The 19,314-nt window shown below is 47.2% G+C and overlaps 1 protein-coding gene across 6 annotated transcripts in view; it reads right to left on the minus strand.

The window, feature by feature from the left end:
• NCAM1 (neural cell adhesion molecule 1) overlaps positions 1-19,314 on the minus strand; it is a 370,188-nt gene that overhangs the window by 159,987 nt on the left and 190,887 nt on the right. The gene's annotated exons all lie outside the window — the stretch shown is intronic.

The raw sequence follows: 19,314 nt of genomic DNA on the forward strand, positions 1-19,314 counted from the left end.
CACAGAGTGTTGGACTGAATGGGCCATTGGCCTGATCCAACATGGCTTCTCTTATGTTCTTATGTGACACAGAGTTTTGGACTGGATGGACCACTGGCCTGATCCAACATGGCTTCTCTTATGTTCTTATGTGACACAGAGTGTTGGACTGGATGGGCCATTGGCCTGATCCAACATGGCTTCTCTTAGCTTCTTATGTCTACCATTGCCTGCCTCTGCATAGCAACCCTGGACTTCCTTGGTTTTCTCCCATCCAAGTACTGACTTGGGTTGACCCTGCTTAACATCCAAGAGTTGACAAGATAAGACTAGCCAGGCCATCCAGGCCAGGGAGAGAATCAGGTACTTCACCCTAAACTGAAAGAGGGCTGCTTCTGATAGTTGAAGCTTTGCCACAATTCAATCCAGGTTCAAATCCCCGCTCTGCTGGGTGACCGCGGCACTCTGTTTCTGCCTAACCTACTAAAGATAAAATGGAGAAAAGGAGAACTATGCATGCCAACTGGAGCTACTTGGAAGGAGGCCAGAATAAAAATGTGACAGACACAATATGGAAAGGTGCTCCTCATACTTCCAAAACTTCAAATGACTTACGACATACCATTAAAAAAAAGTTTGTTTTTTTCATCAATAACACATAAGCAATGATATACAACAAGTGTATCTCTGAAATCCCTTATCCTGAGACAATCCTGGGCTTGGCTTTCTTCTCCAAGCAATCATGCCAATAAGGCACTGCTAATTGTTCTAAGAAGGGAGGGTGTCCATTCACAATGGACGTACATTGGTTCAAATCATTCAGAAACAGATTAAAGAGATAAGGGGCAAGAACACAGCCCTGTTTTACTCCCTTAGTAATTGGGAAACTAGAAGAGAGTTGACCATCAGGGGATACTTTAATAACACCTGAGGTAGCATCATGTAGTTTCTTGATTAAGAAAGGTAGGCGTGGTTCCATCCCCAGAGTTATACGTTTTTCCCGTAGCAGATCTCTGGTGACTGAGTCGAAAGCGCCCTTTAAATCGATAAAGGCTGCGTACAATTTCCCTCTTTTAGGCTTCATATATTTATCTGCCAAGAAGGCAAGGGTGGAGCAATGATCAATTGTAGATTTCCCTTGGAGGAAACCAATTTGTTCCGGGCCAATGATCTTTTCTTTAGTTAACCAATTTAATAGGAGACGTTCAAGATGCTTAGAATACAGCTTACATGAGATGGCGAGTACACTGACTGGGCGATAGTTTCCAGGGGAAGCCGAATTACCTTTTTTATATATATGGGGCATATGAATGATCTTAACCAGGACTCAGGGACGTTCCTGTTCTGATCGATCAGAGTAAATAAGGTTTGCCGGTGGAATGGCCCACCAGGCCACATACTTCTTCAAGAGTTCAGCTGGAATCCAATAAGCAGGTTCAGAAAATCCAGGGGAACAGGGCCCTTCAAAAAGTAAGAGCTCTTTACCAAGGATCTGGATGGCCCAGCCTAACCCAATTTTGTCTGATCTTGGAAGCTAAGCAAGAGACCACCAAGGAAACCCAGGGTTCCTAGGAAGAGGCGAGCAATGGCAAACCATTGCTCAACCTCTCTTGCCTTGAAAACGCCTTGAAGGGTCACCGTGATCAGTGGCGACTTAGCACTTTTCGCCTCCACCACCTTCATCAAGGGCTTTTCACCCTATTGTCTCCGACAGGGTCTGCGAAAGACATGAATGACACATCCATAAACAGCCCCTCTCGGCCCCATTAATTCAATTTTATTTATTTTTCAAGTGTTAAGCAAGCTTTTATCTGAAGTGCTTTTTCAGATGAAGGAACTCTTAAAAAAATATTAGTGCTTAATCCCCCTGCTGTGATTAGCTTCAAAGTTCTCATTACTTGGGAAGGAATGTGGAAACTGGAGTGTTTCATTAAGAGCTAAGAAGAAAAAGAAGAAGCCATGTTGCATGAACAATGACCCTCTTGACTGATCACTTATTCTCAATCGTAGCCTCTGTATTTGGGGACCTTCCACGCTCTCTCTTCAAAATATCAAGTTGTCATTTTGATATCTGGCGTTTAGGGGACTTTTATCCTCGAGGGGAGACGTAATTATGGACTGTCAGCAGTTCTGCTCTCTGATTGCCACAGGAAGAATGGAGAAAAAGTAGTAGAGCGCAAATTCCATGAATCGCTTAAAGAATTCCTGCTGCTCTCTTTCGGGAAACAGCCCAAAGTGCTTTTGGTCTGGAAATGGTGGTTGGGGTGAGTTGGTCAGTCCTTCCTTCAAAACAGGGGGCCTCCGATGTTTTTGAGCCTTCCAGCACCTTTGAAATTCTGACACAGCATGGTGGACGCATCCACAAAATGGCCACCACGACATGGCTACCGCAGAAGGCAGAACCAGCCGCAAAATGGTTGCTGCAGCTAACCTTCAGTTACACAGTGGCATAGTCCTTTTGCAATGGTGGTCACTGTTGCCAAAGCAATTTTTTTTTAAATGTGCACAGTCAATCAAAACTGCTGACTGTATCACCTGTACGCGTGAGCATACCGCCGGCACTCCACAACCTGCACTGACTGCCTACAGAGTACTGGATTTATTTCAAGGTGTTAGTTTTAACTTTAAAAGCCTTGCAAGGCCTGGGACCTACATACCTATGGGACCGTCTCCTCCCATATATGCCCCTGAGGTCGCTTCGCTCGGCCTCCCAGGATCTTCTGATAGTCCCCAGCCCGAGAGATGCCCGTCTTGCCTCTACCAGGTGGAATCAGCTCCCTGTGGCTATTAGCCATAGTGTGTGTGTGTGTGTGTGTATATATATATATATATATTTGGCCGCTGTGTGACACAGAATGTTGGACTGGATGGGCCATTGGCCTGATCTAACATGGCTTCTCTTATGTTCTTATGTTCTGGAGATCTGGGCCCTACCTGGCTTGCTGGCCTTTCGTAGGGCCTGTAAAATGGAGCTGTTCCGCCAGGTTTTTGGATGAGGCAGTCGGCGTCTATCTATTAGATCGGTTGGCCTCCCCCTACTGCACTACTGTGCTCGTGCTGTACTGTGATACTATCTTTGTACTATACCATCTGCTGTCATATCATCATCTTGCTGAACCATCTCGTTGCACCTTACTGAATGCTGAGACTGGTTTTATTATGATTTCATTTCTAATTGATGTACTCCGCTCTGAACCTCCATGGGGGAATGGGCGGAATATAAAATAATAATAATAACAAATAATAATAATGGCCAGTCAGAAGTCCCCAACTGGCTGTGCCCAAAACAACTTGGTGGGTGCCAGAAAACCAGGTCCCGTGGAGCCCAAGAGCACCACAGTGGGTATCCCTGCTTCAAATGCTTTGTGTCGTCCCGAGGGTGGTCCAAGGGGGAAGGGGGGGGGGGGCGTTGCGTTGAGGTCTTCAGCCACTCGCCACTGTGGGATTGCTACCCTTCATAGGTAAGCAGGTCAAATTCGATCCTCAGTCCTACTTGGCAAATAGTACTCCTGATCTTCATCGGCATTTTACTGTGTACCCTCATAGAGAAGAAGCCCTTCTGTTTTTTCCCAAGAAGAGATATGTCCCTGTACCATTTGTTAGGCCTAACTTAAATCCATGGTTCTGAAAAGACGCAAGTAAATATGTCAGACTCCGTAAGCTAGTTTGTGACAGAAATATCGAGCCCCATTCCTGCACTCAGAAAGGGCAATATATTTCCTTGACACAGACCCAGTAATAACCGCAACATCCCAGTTCTGATTACGTTTCTGTAAAAATCTCCACAATTCCTCTCACCTAATAATCTAATTTCTATATTATTAACCCATAATCTCCCGAGTTTAGAACACAACTAGAAACATTCTCCCATCCACAGACGCTTGGCCAAGACTAATCGTCCAGCTTCAGGTGCTTATGTGGAAAAATTCATTTCTAAAGAGAATTCAGGAATTGCAGGAAGACTGCTGATTGAATATATATGCTTCACTCACTGGTATTGTAAAGCATATTTCAAGTACACAAATCTCCATATGAAAATGAGATGGATGGAAAATATTTCATGGTACATCTCTCACCACCGAGGATCCCAAAATTGTTTCCAATAATAATCCATTAAAAGCTATAAAACACAAGTCAACAAAACCAACAATAAGAAGCAAGAGCAAAACAGCGCTTTCAAATTATGTATCAAATCACCGCTGAGTAATTGTTAATGATTACTAGCAAGTGAATGCTCAACATATTAATTCAACAAGACATCACAAAGAGACCACATTCAATCATGTAAATTAACTAATGATCTTCACAGCGTGGCCAGCTAGAGGCTGCAGGGCTCGTAGAACACCTGTTGAAGAATATATAAGGTGTCAAACATGCGGCTAACAGGATGGAAACAGTCCCTGCAGGGCTCGTATCTGACCTGCAAGCAACTGTGTTGCATCTTGCTTTCACCCGGCTCCCTCAATAGTGCTGGAGAGGTACAAAGCCAAGTTCCCCTCCCCTCCACTGGCTGAGGTCTCCTCACCCCTCCACCTCCTTTGCTTTTTAAACTATTCATTAACCCCTCCTTTGCTTTTGAAACTATTTCATGATCGTTACTAATGCTGAATGGATTTTGCCCAGTCTGAAATCGACACATTATTAAATGGCTATTGCCATTCAGCCTCTGGAATCACCTTTATAAAGTTTATCTCTCTGGTACCTCAGGTCAGTCCTAAGGGAAATCGACCCTGACTGTTTCCTGGAAGGTCAGATGCTGAAGATGAAGCTCAAATCCTTTGGCCACCAAATGAGAAGGGAGCCCTCCCTGGAGAAGACTCTTGGGAGTCCCTTGGACCGCAAGAAGATCAAATCAGTCAGTCCTAAGGGAAATCAACCCAGACTATTCCCTGGAAGGTCAGATGCTGAAGCTGAAGCTCAAATCCTTTGGCCACCAAATGAGAAGGGAGCGCTCCCTGGAGAAGACCCTGAGAAAGATGGAAGGCAAAAGAAGAAGGGGACGGCAAAAGACGAGATGGCTGAACAGTGTTACTGATATAACTAACATGAATTTGAGCAGACTTCGGAGGATGGTGGAAGACAGGAGGGCCTGGCGAGACTTGGTCCATGGGGTCACAGAGAGTCGGACTTGACTGTATGACTGAACAACAACACCTTGAGTTACATTTTATGACACGTGTGGCCTGGCCCAACAAAGCAACATTTATATCAGACCCAGCCCTCACAACCAGTTAGTCTGACATCTCTGGTCTAGCCTTTGTGTGATCCTAGAAACTTGGTGGGACGGGCGAGCTCTGGCCTGGAGGCCCCATTCCTCCCAGCTCTCTAAGGTTCTCCCAACACCTGGAGAGGCTTCTGTCTCTATCCGATAACCTGCCATCACCACCTGATCTTTGTAGGAATTGCCTGCTAGGAGGGTCAGGACTCCCAGCTTCCCTACCAAGGTCTGAGGCTTCATCTATGTCTCCCACTATCCAGCGCCTGGTCACCACGGGGACAGTTCACTGCCTTCCACACCCCTGGAGGAATAACTATTTGCCTTCCCCCTCCTGGCATTCTTTTAAAAACAGTGTGTCTAAGACGGTGGAGATCTAGGTGGTACAGAGAACCACTTCCAGCATCAAAAGCTACAAAGTATTTATTAAAACAAAAATGTTCACAAGCATACTTTTAGCACAGCACCAGACTGAGCAAGGGATTCAAAAGAAATGGGTAAAATACAATTTATCTCTCTCTCTCTCTCTCTCTCTGTCAATACACGCCCTATCAGATGTTAAACTACAGGACAGGTGCCTTAGTTTAGGAAGCTACAGATCTCTACAGATTCTTCCTTACTTTGAAGTTATGTCCAGGTCTTCCAGACAGCATGTGGTTAAATGGCTGCCTTCTCTAGACCTCAGGTAAGACTTCTGCCCGCTCTGGTGGACCCAGCACAGAACAAAGCTTCCTCCTTGCTCCCCTGAGTTTCACCTCCTCTCTTTTCCCCATCCTCTGACCAGGTCAGGCTGGTCAAAGAGGCTTTTCCCCCCCTGGAGATCTCCCAATTTTTTCCTCCCTGAAGTCTCTTTAGTATTTCATTGCTCCAAATCTCTGTTCTGTGCTTCGATTTGAGGCGGGGGGGAGAGTGAAAGATCGGATCCTCCTATTTTGGTGTAGTTTGGTGTAGTGGTTAACTGTGCGGACTCTTATCTGGGAGAACCAGGTTTGATTCTCCACTCCTCCACTTGCACCTGCTGGAATGGCCTTGGGTCAGCCATAGCTCTGGCAGAGGTTGTCCTTGAAAGGGCAGCTGCTGTGAGAGCCCTCTCAGCCCCACCCACCTCCCTGGATGTCTGTTGTGGGGGAAGAAGATATAGGCGATTGTAAGCCGCTCTGAGACTCTGATTCAGAGAGAAGGGTGGGGTATAAATCTGCAATCTTCTTCTATTATCTCTAGCTAGACATAGTAGCATTTCTTAAGAGGTAGCTGAGGACAGCCTGGAAATCCACTGATTGACTTCCTCCTCCCTGCCTTTTCTCTGCCCAGAGAGAAAGAAAGAGAGAAATTAAAATTCAGAGTGAAGGTTTTTCAGAGGTAGGACCAAAACTGACATGTCCCTCAGCACAAGGAAGATGCGCAGCAATGCATCAGACGGCTTTCACACATGTTAGATGATGCAAGGCTCTAGGAGACGAGAGCTGGTTCTGCTTCCCGTCCTTCCTCTCATCATCCTTCATAACGTCTCCTCTGATTTCTCCTGCTGAAATGAACATATGAAGCTTCCTTATACTGAATCAGACCTTTGGTCCATCAAAGTCAGTATTGTCTACTCAGACTGGCAGCGGCTCTCCAGGGTCTCAAGCGGAGGCTTTTCACACCTGTTTGCCTGGACCCTTTTTTGGAGATGCCGGGGATTGAACCGGGGACCTTTTGCTTCCCAAGCAGATGCTCTACCACTGAGCCACCGTCCCTCCCCTGCTCTCCAGGGTCTCAAGCTGAGGTTTTTCATGCCTATTTGCCTGGACCCTTTTTTGGAGATGCCGGGGATTGAACTTGGGACCTTCGGCTTCCCAAGCAGATGCTCTACCACTGAGCCACCGTCCCTCCCCGATGGGTGAACGTCCTTCTGCCCCCTCTGCAAATCAGAAGCTCTGGGCTTCTTCTTTACACCATACCAAAGTGGCAACGCAGTCTAAAGCAGAAAACAACAACTGTGTACAAAACACACTGTGGCGGAACCGGCCCGATTCTGCCTTCAGACCCGGTCCCGTCTGCTCCCTATTGAGTCGCCAACTCCTGGAGAGAGCTATTTCTCCTCCTGCCCCTTGGGCGCGCTGCCACCACCTGCTCAGTCTAGGGGTTCAGATTGAGAGGAACAGGACTCCCAATCCCCCTCTCCAGCTGTGAGGCCAGGCCTCAAGGTCCTCTGCCACCCTGCACTTGGGTTTCAAAGAGACCTCAGCGCTTCTTTGGGGCACCCCTGGAGGATTGGCACCTTATCCAACTGCATGCCTTCCCCCTTCCCCGGGGCCCCCTTCTCAACACAGCGTGGTCTAAAGCGGTCTGGGGGTCTAGGTGGTACAGAGATTGACTGCCAGCATTTAAACAGTAAAAATATATTTATTTAAAAAGAGAAAAAGATAGGAAAAGAAAAACAAAACAAAAACAGTTGCGTTTAAAAGGTTAGCACAGCACAGCACACGCACAGCAAACAGCCTGACAAACAAAATGTGTTATAAACGCGTCCTGCTGGCCCTGATCTAAACTTGCCCTGTCTTGTGAATTACTTACTTAGTCTGCCTGCCTGGGGCCTCCCAGGCAGGAGCCTCCATTGCTCACCACATGCTCGCTCGAGCGCTGGCTTCCAACTGCCCTTCTCTTCCTGCTAACACACATGCCAAGAACAAAAGCACTTCCTGCCTCTCTAGGAGATTTTCCCCCTAGCGTTGTTGGTTTGGCTCTGGAAGGGGAAGGCTACAAAGCCTGCTGAGGGATTTACTGACCCCTGCCAAATGAAGCACCACCACTGACTAAAATGGCGTTTCTCCACACACACCATAAAAAATATATATATACAAAGTAATTCTTATTGTCTATGCTTGTTTCCAATAATACCAAATACACAGTATATCAAAAAGTTTCATACAAAAAGAAAGGATCCAAATATTTCAATGTCCAGAGAATGTCCAGTCTTTCTCCCTTCTCATTCAATCCTGGGTGGTATCCAAATTCCTTACAAATCCTGGCTCCAAAGGTGATGTTCTCTTACGCGCCCGTCAACTTGGATCACGTTTCGCATACAAGGCTTCCTCAAAGAGCCAATCTGCTCAATTTTTCTTTTTGACGTCAACTAAGACCACTTGTAAAGCTGCGGTACTGCAGTCGGAGCCCTCTGCTCACGAACTGAGTTCGATCCCAGCGGAAGCAGTTCAGGTAGCCAGCTCCAGGTTGACTCAGCCTTCTGTCCTTCCGAGGTCGGTAAAATGAGTCCCCAGCTTGCTGGAGGGGAAGTGTAGATGACTGGGGAAGGCAATGGCAAACCACCCCGTAAAAGGTCTGCCGTAAAAACGTTGTGAAAGCAACGTCACCTCAGAGTCGGAAACGACTGGTGCTTGCACCGGGGACTACCTTTACCTTTAAGACCACTTGATCAAATTTCCAATGGCCACTAGCTTAACATAGACAACAAGTATTACTTTGTATACTCAGCCGCCCTGAGTCCACTTTGGTGGGGTAGGGCGGGATATAAATCGAACAAAATAAATAAATAAATAAAATTAAGTATATATATTTTATGGTGTGTTTTGTACACAGTTGTTGTTGTTTTCTGGGATTCTTCTTGGCAGGCTCTCTCTGCAGTCTAAATACCCGCAGCTGTATGTGGTATCATGTGGTAAGGAGGGAACGCATCCCATTGAGTAGGAAGTTGGCTGATGAAAGGTGCCTCGTGCTCCACTTCCTCTCATGGCACTTGCTGATGGGCAATTCCTCCGGCTTGTTTAGCTCCCTGGCAGCTGAGCTCCATCTCCTGTTTCTATGTGGTTGATAAATCCTTCAAAGCCTGTCCACGGGAATGTTATCTTAGCCGGCTAATATCTGTTCATTAGTGGCTAGCCTCCAGCTTGGACACTTCACCTGACAGATTCCAGGAGGTAATGACGAATGTCAATTGCATAAAATCTCAGGGAGGAGAGTTATCAAGCGGCCTTGGAGCTAGTCTGCTTTATGCACATCCTTTCCGGCAATCTTCTCTTCTTCCCCCAGCCGTTTGGATCGAGTTAACAGGAATCTGTCTTCAGCAGTTTTTCACACAGTTTGAATTTCTACTCCTTGTTGTCCTCCTCACCACTGCCTTGTTTGCTTGTATAAACTAACTCTTCCCTCCCCATCTAATGTGTTCGTTACAAGATTCAGGGCTTGTGATCATGGGGTGTTTTGGGATAAACATAAGAACATAAGAGAAGCCATGTTGGATCAGGCCAATGGCCCATCCAGTCCAACACTCTGTGTCACACAGTGGCCAAAAAAATTATATATAAATATACATATATATATACACACTGTAGTGAATAGCCGCTGATGGACCTCTGCTCCATAATTTTATCCAATCCCCTCTTGAAGTTGGCTATGCTTGTAGCCACCACCACCTCCTGTGGCAGTGAATTCCACATGTTAATCACCCTTTGGGTGAAGAAGGACTTCTTTTTATCCGTTTTAACCCGACTGCTCAGCAATTTCATCGAATGCCCACGAGTTCTTGTATTGTGAGAAAGGGAGAAAAGCACTTCTTTCTCTACTTTCTCCATCATCCAAGTTACCATCTTTGAAAGAACCTTTTGTGGGAGGGGATCCAGTTTTTCTGAAGAGAAACGTAGGATCCAACCTGGTTTTTACAGCTAACATGGATGTACAAAGGTTGTTGGGCCACTGGGTATACCCAGAGGTGTTGAACCAAGGAGCGCACAAGCCGCTGCCCCGCCCTCATCTTCCCGGGTCTGCCCAGGGCAGGGCCTCTGGCACCAAGAACTCCACCGGGCTTTTGGTTGAGGCAGCGGGCATCCCACTCCAGCAACTATTCCATCAGCTGGCCTCCCTTGTTTGGACATTGTGCTTTCCAGCCTTGTTGTGCTGCTGAATCTTGTTATTAACATCAGGGATCATTTTGTAGAAAAACAGGTGGTGGAGCTCATCCAGGGATTGTTATGCAGCTGGACCTACTATTCAATGGACAAGGAGGTGGAACTCTCAGAAAGGTTCAGGAGCTGCACTCCTGTGAGCTCCCACTGAATCTGAGGCCTGATTAACACCATCATTTCTTTTTGGGCCAAAAATTGCTGCATTTTGTGAAATGTGCCCTTTCCGCCTGTGATTCTGTTCCGTTCTTCTATTGTGCTGGTTTTCATTGTATTGTTGTAAATTGGAATTGTAGGTATTTAACTGTTCAATTTTTGTTGTGATCTGACCTGAGCCCGTTATGGGAAAGGGCGGGATATAAGCCTACTAAATAAATAAATAAATATAAGCCTAAACTCTGGCACCAGTCCTGGGTAGAAGGTGTGGAGATACTAGCATTAGTAATGAGACAGGAAACCTAGGTCTCAATTTGCTCCAGGAGGATTCAGCTCAGGAGGATGCAAAGAATAAATGGACAGAAGGTCTGATATTAGAAACCCATTAACAGTTTAAAAAAAAAACAGTGGGGGAACATTTAACCTTCGAGGATATTCAGTTGCGGACCTAAGAGTAGAAATTCTCTTACCAAGGAATTTCAAAGGGAGATTAGAAAGAGAGACTGCAACTGAATGAAGATCAATGCATCCTCCTGGACTGAATTGGGACCAAGGCTTCCTGTTTTATTATTATCAGTGCCAGCTATTGTCATTTGGCATCTGAAATCACTCCACTCTCCAAGACAGAAGAAAAATTAACTCCCTGTATCTTAAGAAGTGAGCAATGACTCACAAAAGCTTATGCCTGCCAAAAATTTTGTTAGGTGCTAATATGCTACTTATTACGCTGGTTACTAAAATCTTACATTTATTATAATAAGTTACTATTTTAACATTTATTATTTCCTGCTGCAACAGGTTTCTTTGTTTAAAGTGAAATCTTTATCTACCGGAATCCAGGGGTGGCCAATGGTAGCTCTCCAAAGGTTTTTTGCCTATAACTCCCATCAGCCCCAGCCATTGGCCATGCTGGCTGGGGCTGATGGGAGCTGTAGGCAAAAAACATCAGAGCTACCATTGGCCACCCCTGATCTATCCTAATACATCCTAGTACTATCGTAATTGTCATAGTTAAATTTAAATCTCAAGCGTATTTTAAAAGCATTTCTGAAAATATAAAAAAGATAGCAATAATCTGTCTAGTAGATAAAGTTCATCTGCACATCGGTTAATTTTCTGTAATCTTATGTGTATCATTATTTCATAAGTATAACATTTTTGGATCAGCATCATAAACCCAGGGATATTACTTTTCCTTTTCTTTTTGGGGGGTCCATGAGCTGGTATGAGCACAACCTTATCACCACTGGGGCATTAACAAGCTTCCAAGGGAGACGTCTTGGATATCCATTTTGGATTCACTATATCCCAAAGGCCTGAATGACTGCATGGGCCCATCTCCTTTCATCAAAGTCAATTTTCTTTCTCTTCCCCTTTGCATGGCAACCATCTCAGAGCTTTAAAAGGGCCGGATGCGACCTCTCGGTCACCGCAGCCTTTCTGCTGCAATTCGATGCAATTGGTGTGATTAGCTGGAAGAGGACTTCCTCTTTGTATAATTATAACATCCATTATTATATAATTATATTTGTACCGAGTTTTGTTATAAAAATTACAAACCCACACTATTGTTTTGATTTCTCATTCCCTCCAATATGTTTTTGTATCTCCGCTTCCTGAGTTAGAGGACAGCCTCCGACTGGAGCACCTGCCTGGCCCCCTCTATCTTGAGTTGTGGATTTCAGTGTTCTTCTTGTTTGAACCTCTGACAACTGGAGAGTGGGCTTAGCCTCCAGATCAGGGGTGGCCAAGCCGTGGCTCAGGAGCCACATGTGGCTCTTTCACACATATTGTGTGGCTCCTGAAGCCCCCGCTGCCCTATCAGCCAGCTTGGAGAAGGCATATCTTTGTTTAAATCACTTCTCCAGTGGCTTGGAGAATACAGTTAAAGTTGTTTTCTTTCCACCTCCACTTCCCTCCCTATCTTCCCTCCTTCCTTCCTTCCTTCCTTCCTTCCTTCCTTCCTTCCTTCCTTCCTTCCTTCCTTCCTTCCTTCCTTCCTTCCTCCTCCCTCTCTCCTTCCTTCCCCTCCCTCCCCTCCCTCTCTCCCTCCCTCTCCTTCCTTCCTTCCTTCCTCCCTCTCCTTCCTCCCTCCCTCCCTCTCCTTCCTTCCTTCCTTCCTTCCTTCCTTCCTTCCTTCCTTCCTTCCTTCCTTCCTTCCTTCCTTCCTTCCTTCCTTCCTTCCTTCCTTCCGTCTTGTGGCTCTCCAACATCTGATGTTTATTCTATGTGGCTCTTACATTGAGCAAGTTTGGCCACCCCTACTCCAGATCTTGCTTAGGGTGAAAAGTGAATAACTTTGGAAACAACCCCCCTGATGAAGCGAATTGTGAAATGCACAGGGATCCAACGGAACTGGATTTTTTTCCCCACCTTGCGCCTGTTTTTCTACATTTTCTCCCTGTCTACTGGTGCATCCATTCTTGTTTCCATCCCCTTGTTCTGAACTCGTGACAACTGGAGAGGGTGGGGTTACTCTCCAGTTTCTGCCAAAAAATGATTTGCCAATCATATTCCCAGTTACAGGTCAGAGGTTTTCTGGCCACATCCCTCTCAACGTGTTCTGATCATTTGAGCTTGGCGCCTTGGAGAAGACAGCCCGGCTCTCCCTCCAGAAGCGAAAGGTGGAGGATACTTCCAAGTCATGCATCACCTTAACAACGCCAAGAAGAAGAACGTAGATTTATACCCCATTCTTCTCTCTGAATCAGAGTCTCAGAGTGCCTTCACAATCTATCGTCTTCCCCCACAATAGACACCCTGTGAGGTGGGTGGGGCTGAGAGAGCTCTCCCAGAAGCTGCCGTTTCAAGGACAACTCCTGTGAAAGTTATGGTTGATCCAAGGCCATTCCAGCAGCTGCAAGTGGAGGAGTGGGGAATCAAACCCGGTTCTCACAGGTAAGAAACCGCGCACTTAACCACTACACCAAACCGCTACACCAAAACTGGCACAGCTGGAGATCTGGTGACCCGAGCCAACAAATAAACTGGCATTGCTTCAGCATCAGTGTGACCTCCATTTATCACATGAAACAGAAATCTTTTTTCAAGTAAAGAAAATGTCTACAGAAGCAGCCACAGTCAAATTGCCAACACGTTTAGACATCGAGGTAAGCTCTGCAATGCTGAAAACACTAAACTCTTTAATGATGTACTATCAAGCACATTATAGAATATTAACTGTTGCCAAAAATATTCAGATTTAAAAACATAAACATCTTTGAAAATATGTTGCTTGTGTCTACAGCACTTGCAGGCATTATTATTGCCTAATGATGCAGTCTGTCTTACATAAATGTTTTCACGCTATACCCTTTGTGAATAAAACTTTGTCTCATAAGATCTTGCCTCATTTCATTCCTTCCGAATTATTTCATAACAAACATGTTCCACTCATCCCCAACATTTCCCAGGTTTGCCACTGCAAAAACTGAAGGCGAAGTCCCCCGGGAGGGGGGGGGGGGACAAAATGGGGTTCCCTCTCCGAATTTTCTCTCCCCCCCCCCCCCCGGCCCAAGGCCGTCACAACTCTAGCAGAGAGACAGGAGTCAGCCTGCAGAGAGAAAAGGACCCTTTGGCGGTAGATTCTGTGGTTTTGGTGGGCTTTTAGTAAGTAGGGGTGGAAAAATGGGAAAAAAGGACTTGTCATATGAAAAAAAAAAAAAGCTGCCCATGATACACATGGGATTTAAGAAGGTAAAGGCAGTCCCCTGTGCAAGCGCCAGTCGTTTCCGACTCTGGGGTGACGCTGCTTTCACAACGTTTCCACGGCAGACTTTTTACAGGGGTGGTTTGCCACGGCCTTCCCTAGTCATCTACACTTCCCCCCCAGCAAGCTGGGGACTCATTTTACCGACCTCGGAAGGATGGAAGGTTGAGTCAACCTGGAGCCGGATACCTGAACCCAGCTTCCACCGGGATCGAATTCAGGTCAGGAGCAGAGCTTAGGACTGCAGTATTGCACCTTTAGCACTCTGCCCCATGGGATTTAACTTCCCACTATCACAAGTGATCAAACAACACTGGCTTCACTCAACCTCCCCTGCCTGAGAGAGGACTGGGAAAGCTGGAGAGACACCAATTTCCCTGAGTGGGACCAGGAACGGTGGCAGAGCAGAACGATTCTCCCAGAGAAGGGGGCCCACTGGCCTGTAAATAATTCTAAAGCATTCAAAGACAGGATAACAGAGAAGCCACACAGATTCAGTAAACAGCAAAACCCTTTCACTGGCACAGCTCAATGGGCAAAGCCCTCTTGGCAGAAGAGGTACCAACTGGCCTACGCCAAGGATGGGCTGGGTATCAAAATGCTAGCTGAAAGTGGAGACCGTTTCAAGCTTCTGGGGCCGCATTTCGACAGAACCCTTTGCGATGCACAGGGAAAGATGCTATTGCAAACACTGGCCTCCGGGGGCGTCTGATTAGAGGAGCAGAATGGAGTTAGGATGATGGGTAAGTAATTCCCAACTCCTACAAAGCACCCCCCAGGGGATGATTGGGAAGCATCTCCATCTCATGTGTCCTTCACGAGAACCCTCATAAACTGGGCAGTAAATGGGGAGGGGGAGAGGGTGTCTGCCTTTCTTTGTAGGGACAGCACTGCTTAGCCCAGAAGAAGAAGAAGAAGAAGAAGAAGAAGATATTGGATTTATATCCTGCCCTCCACTCCAAAGAGTCTCAGAGCGGCTCACAATCTCCTTTATCTCCCTCCCGCACAACAGATTCCCTGTGAGGTGGGTGGGGCTGGAGAGGGCTCTCACAGCAGCTGCCCTTTCAAGGACAACCTCTGCCAGAGCTATGGGTGACCCAAGGCCATCCCAGCAGCTGCGAGTGGAGGAGTGGGGAATCAAACCCGGTTCTCCCAGATAAGAGTCCGCACACTTCATCACTACACCAAACCGGCTCTCCTCAAGCACACACACTTCTCATGCAGGAAGTTCTAGGATCCATATTTGTCACAGTGACATTCAGACTGTATTCTAGGGGTCATGTTGAGAATATCAGGAACATCCATGTGCATATGGAGCTGCCTGGTTCTGCGTCAGATCACTGATCCATCAAGAGAAGAACCAGGATCGAGGCAGAGGTCTTTCCCATCACCTGCTGCCTGGTCTTTTTAACTGATGGTGCTCAGGATTGAACCTGAGATCTTCGTATGCCAAGCAGATGCTCTACCGTGATCAGGGCCCCTCAGATGGCGAACAATCCCTCCCCATAAGAACAGCTCGCCCAGGAGAGGCCAAACTTGAGGGAGGGAGGGAGGGAGGGAGGGAGGAAGGAAGGAAGGAAGGAAGGAAGGAAGGAAGGAAGGAAGGAAGGAAGGAAGGAAGGAAGGAAGGAAGGAAGGAAGGAAGGAAGGAAGGAAGGAAGGAAGGAAGGAAGGAAGGGGGGAGGGGAGGAGGGAGGGAGGGAGGGAGGAAGGAAGGAAGGAAGGAAGGAAGGAAGGAAGGAAGGAAGGAAGGAGGGAGGGAAGGAGGGAAGGAAGGAGGGAAGGAAGGAGGGAAGGAGGGAAGGAAGGAAGGAAGGAAGGAAGGAAGGAAGGAAGGAAGGAAGGAAGGAAGGAAGGAAGGAAGGAAGGAAGGAAGGAAGGAAGGAAGGAAGGAAGGAAGAGGTGAAAAGAAAGCAACTTTAACTTTAAATTCACTCTCCAAGCCACCAGTTGGCTTGGCTTGGAGAAGTGATCTCAAGAGAGAAATGGCTTCTCCAAGCTGGTTGATGGGGTGGTGGAGGCTTTGAGAGTCACACAACATGTGTGGAAGAGCCATGTTTGGCTCCCAAGCCACAGTCTGGCCACCCTTGAACTAGCCCTTTGCTAGTGTTCTTTGGCAGCAACGTGCAGCTGCAGAAGAGAGTTGTGTTAGTTCTGCTGCACCCTATGGTCCTAAAATCCTCTGAAATCTGCAGTGTTTCTTTGTGGACAGGTCTCCTCTGTTGACCAGGTGCTTGGGGAGAATGGTGCCCCAGCACTGCCAGGTACACGGCTAAGTAGTGCCAGGGCTATGAAAGCCCTGTGGCTTTGGAAAGGCTCTGTGACCCAGGGTAGACATGAGGAGGTCAGACTGTCCCCTGGGTCATACATACTCTGCACCAGAACTTTTTTGTTGTTGTTGCAGGAACTCCTTTGCATATTAGGCTACACCCACCTGATGTAGCCAATCCTCCTGGAGCTTACAGTAGGCCCTGTAAGCTCTTGGAGGATTGGCTACATCAGGGGTGTGTGGCCTAATATGCAAAGGTGCTCCTGCTAGAATTCCACCTCTGATATTAGGCCACACACTCCTGATGCAGCCCGTCCTTCTGGAGCTTACAGTAGGCCCTGTGCTAAGAGCCCTGTAAGCACTTGGAGGATTGGCTACATCAGGGGTGTGTGGCCTAATATGCAAGGAGCTCATGCTAGAATTCCACCCTTGGGCCACACACTCCTGATGTAGCCCATCCTTCTGGAGCTTACAGTACGCCCTGTACTAAGAGCCCTGTAAGCTCTTGGAGGATTGGCTACATCAGGGGGGCGTGGCCTAATATGCAAAGGAGCTCCTGCTAGAATCCACCCCTGGGCCACACACTCCTGACGTAGCCCATCCTTCTGGAGCTTACAGTACGCCCTGTACTAAGAGTCCTGTATGCTCTTGGAGGATTGGCTGCATCAGGGGGCGTGGCCTAATATGCAAAGGAGCTCCTGCTAGAATTCCACCCCTGGGCCACACACTCCTGACGTAGCCCATCCTTCTGGAGCTTACAGTACGCCCTGTACTAAGAGCCCTGTAAGCTCTTGGAGGATTGGCTACATCAGGGGGCGTGGCCTAATATGCAAAGGAGCTCCTGCTAGAATTCCACCCCTGGGCCACACACTCCTGACGTAGCCCATCCTTCTGGAGCTTACAGTACGCCCTGTACTAAGAGCCCTGTAAGCTCTTGGAGGATTGGCTACATCAGGGGGCGTGGCCTAATATGCAAAGGAGCTCCTGCTAGAATTCCACCCCTGGGCCACACACTCCTGACGTAGCCCATCCTTCTGGAGCTTACAGTAGGCCCTGTACTAAAAGCCCTGTAAGCTCTTGGAGGATTGGCTGCATCAGGGGGCGTGGCCTAATATGCAAAGGAGTTCCTGCTACAAGAAAAGCCCTGCTCTGTGCAATGCAGCTGTCATGACAAGCACCTCTGGATGGGCTGCTACAGCCAAATTCTTCCTTTTGTGGCTGCAAGCTGTTTTACAAGCACGAAAGATAGTTTAAACATCCTCCCAAATATTTTTTTAAAAAAAAACATTACCCACAGGTTGAATGGCTGTTTCAAAGGATGACTAGGGCTATTAGCTATTAGCATCATTCAAGCCAAAGTCCCTGAATCCAGCAGAATAAAAAGCAAGGCTACAGCATGAAAGGGAGCGGGGACCCGCAATCCCACACAATATGCTAATGCCCTGGCCTATTTGCTTCTCCACAAGGCGGTTGCAGAAGCTCCACATTAGAGACAAAATGGGAGATCCCTTTGCTGCAACCCTTAACCAGCATATACCCTCCCCCCCCCCACCCCCACCCCCAATGCAGCAAGATGTCAGAACAACATCACCAGTTCTAAACTCATCCATTTCTGCAGCTTCCTGGCTCATGTTATGGAGTACAGGGCAGGTTTCAAAAGAAGGGGCAGAGAGAGAGGACTCACTTCTCCAGTCACTCCTCAGTCCCTACAAAATGAGTCCTCCAAAAAAAAAGAAAAAGAAAAAGGGAATGAAAAGACAAATTCCATCTCAACCATCTGAACTAGATTCTGCCACAGCTGTGCCTGGCAAAATAGAAACAGTCAACGTGGGGGAAGAGACAGTACATCTGCTTTTCTGCAGCGAAGGCCCAGGGAATTCTCCATTGCTCCTGACTGGAAGCTTTACTTATTTATTTAGGCCATTTGTATCACAAATTTCTCTGTAAATACACCCAGGGAGGCAGCCAATCTAAAACAAAAAATCCAAAAATATAAACCTCAGCGTATAAATGATCGCTCCCAATGTTAATACATTTTAAGCCAGCAGATGTAACTATATAGGAACTATAAACAATCCATTCAATCACTTCTCCTGTTTCTGGAACGGATCCGTCTTTGGGTCACGTTGGAAACGTTGGCAGCCTCTTGGTGGGCCTGGAGATCTCCCAGAATTACAAGAGAGATCAGTGTCCTGGAGGAAACGGCTGCTTTGGAGGGTAGACTCTATGCAGGAATTAGTCCTGCCACCTAGTCCCCCCCCAGCAAAGGCATGATTAAGCTCTGAGGCTCCAAAGAAAACAGCAGAGGCTCTCATTAACTCCATTTAGCTTCTCTCGGGGACTCAAAGGAAGGCAAGGCTGGCTTCCAATATTATACAGTTAGAATAATAAAGGAGGTGATTAACTTTCTTTTACTCCTAAGGCAACTGTTAAGAACTTCCTGACCATCAGAGAGGTTCCTCAGTGGAACAGGCTTCCTCGGGAAGTGGGGGGCTCTCCTTCCTTGGAGGTTTTCAAACAGAGGCTAGATAGCCATCTGACAGCGATGAAGATCCTGTGAATTTAGGGGGAGGTGTTTGTGAGTTTAGATCAGTTCCTCAGTGGAACAGGCTTCCTCGGGAGGTGGGGGGCTCTCCTTCCTTGGAGGTTTTCAAACAGAGGCTAGATGGCCATCTGACAGCAATGAAGATCCTGTGAATTTAGGGGGAGGTGTTTGTGAGTTTAGAGCGGTTCCTCAGTGGGACAGGCTTCCTCGGGAGGTGGGGGGCTCTCCTTCCTTGGAGGTTTTCAAACAGCGGCTAGATGGCCACCTGACAGCAATGAAGATCCTGTGAATTTAGGGGGAGGTGTTTGTGAGTTTAGAGCGGTTCCTCAGTGGGACAGGCTTCCTCGGGAGGTGGGGGGCTCTCCTTCCTTGGAGGTTTTCAAACAGAGGCTAGATGGCCATCTGACAGCAATGAAGATCCTGTGAATTTAGGGGGAGGTGTTTGTGAGTTTAGAGCGGTTCCTCAGTGGGACAGGCTTCCTCGGGAGGTGGGGGGCTCTCCTTCCTTGGAGGTTTTCAAACAGCGGCTAGATGGCCACCTGA

The sequence above is a fragment of the Heteronotia binoei genome, chromosome 12 (genome assembly GCF_032191835.1).
Source record: "Heteronotia binoei isolate CCM8104 ecotype False Entrance Well chromosome 12, APGP_CSIRO_Hbin_v1, whole genome shotgun sequence".
Taxonomy (NCBI): Eukaryota; Metazoa; Chordata; class Lepidosauria; order Squamata; family Gekkonidae; genus Heteronotia; species Heteronotia binoei.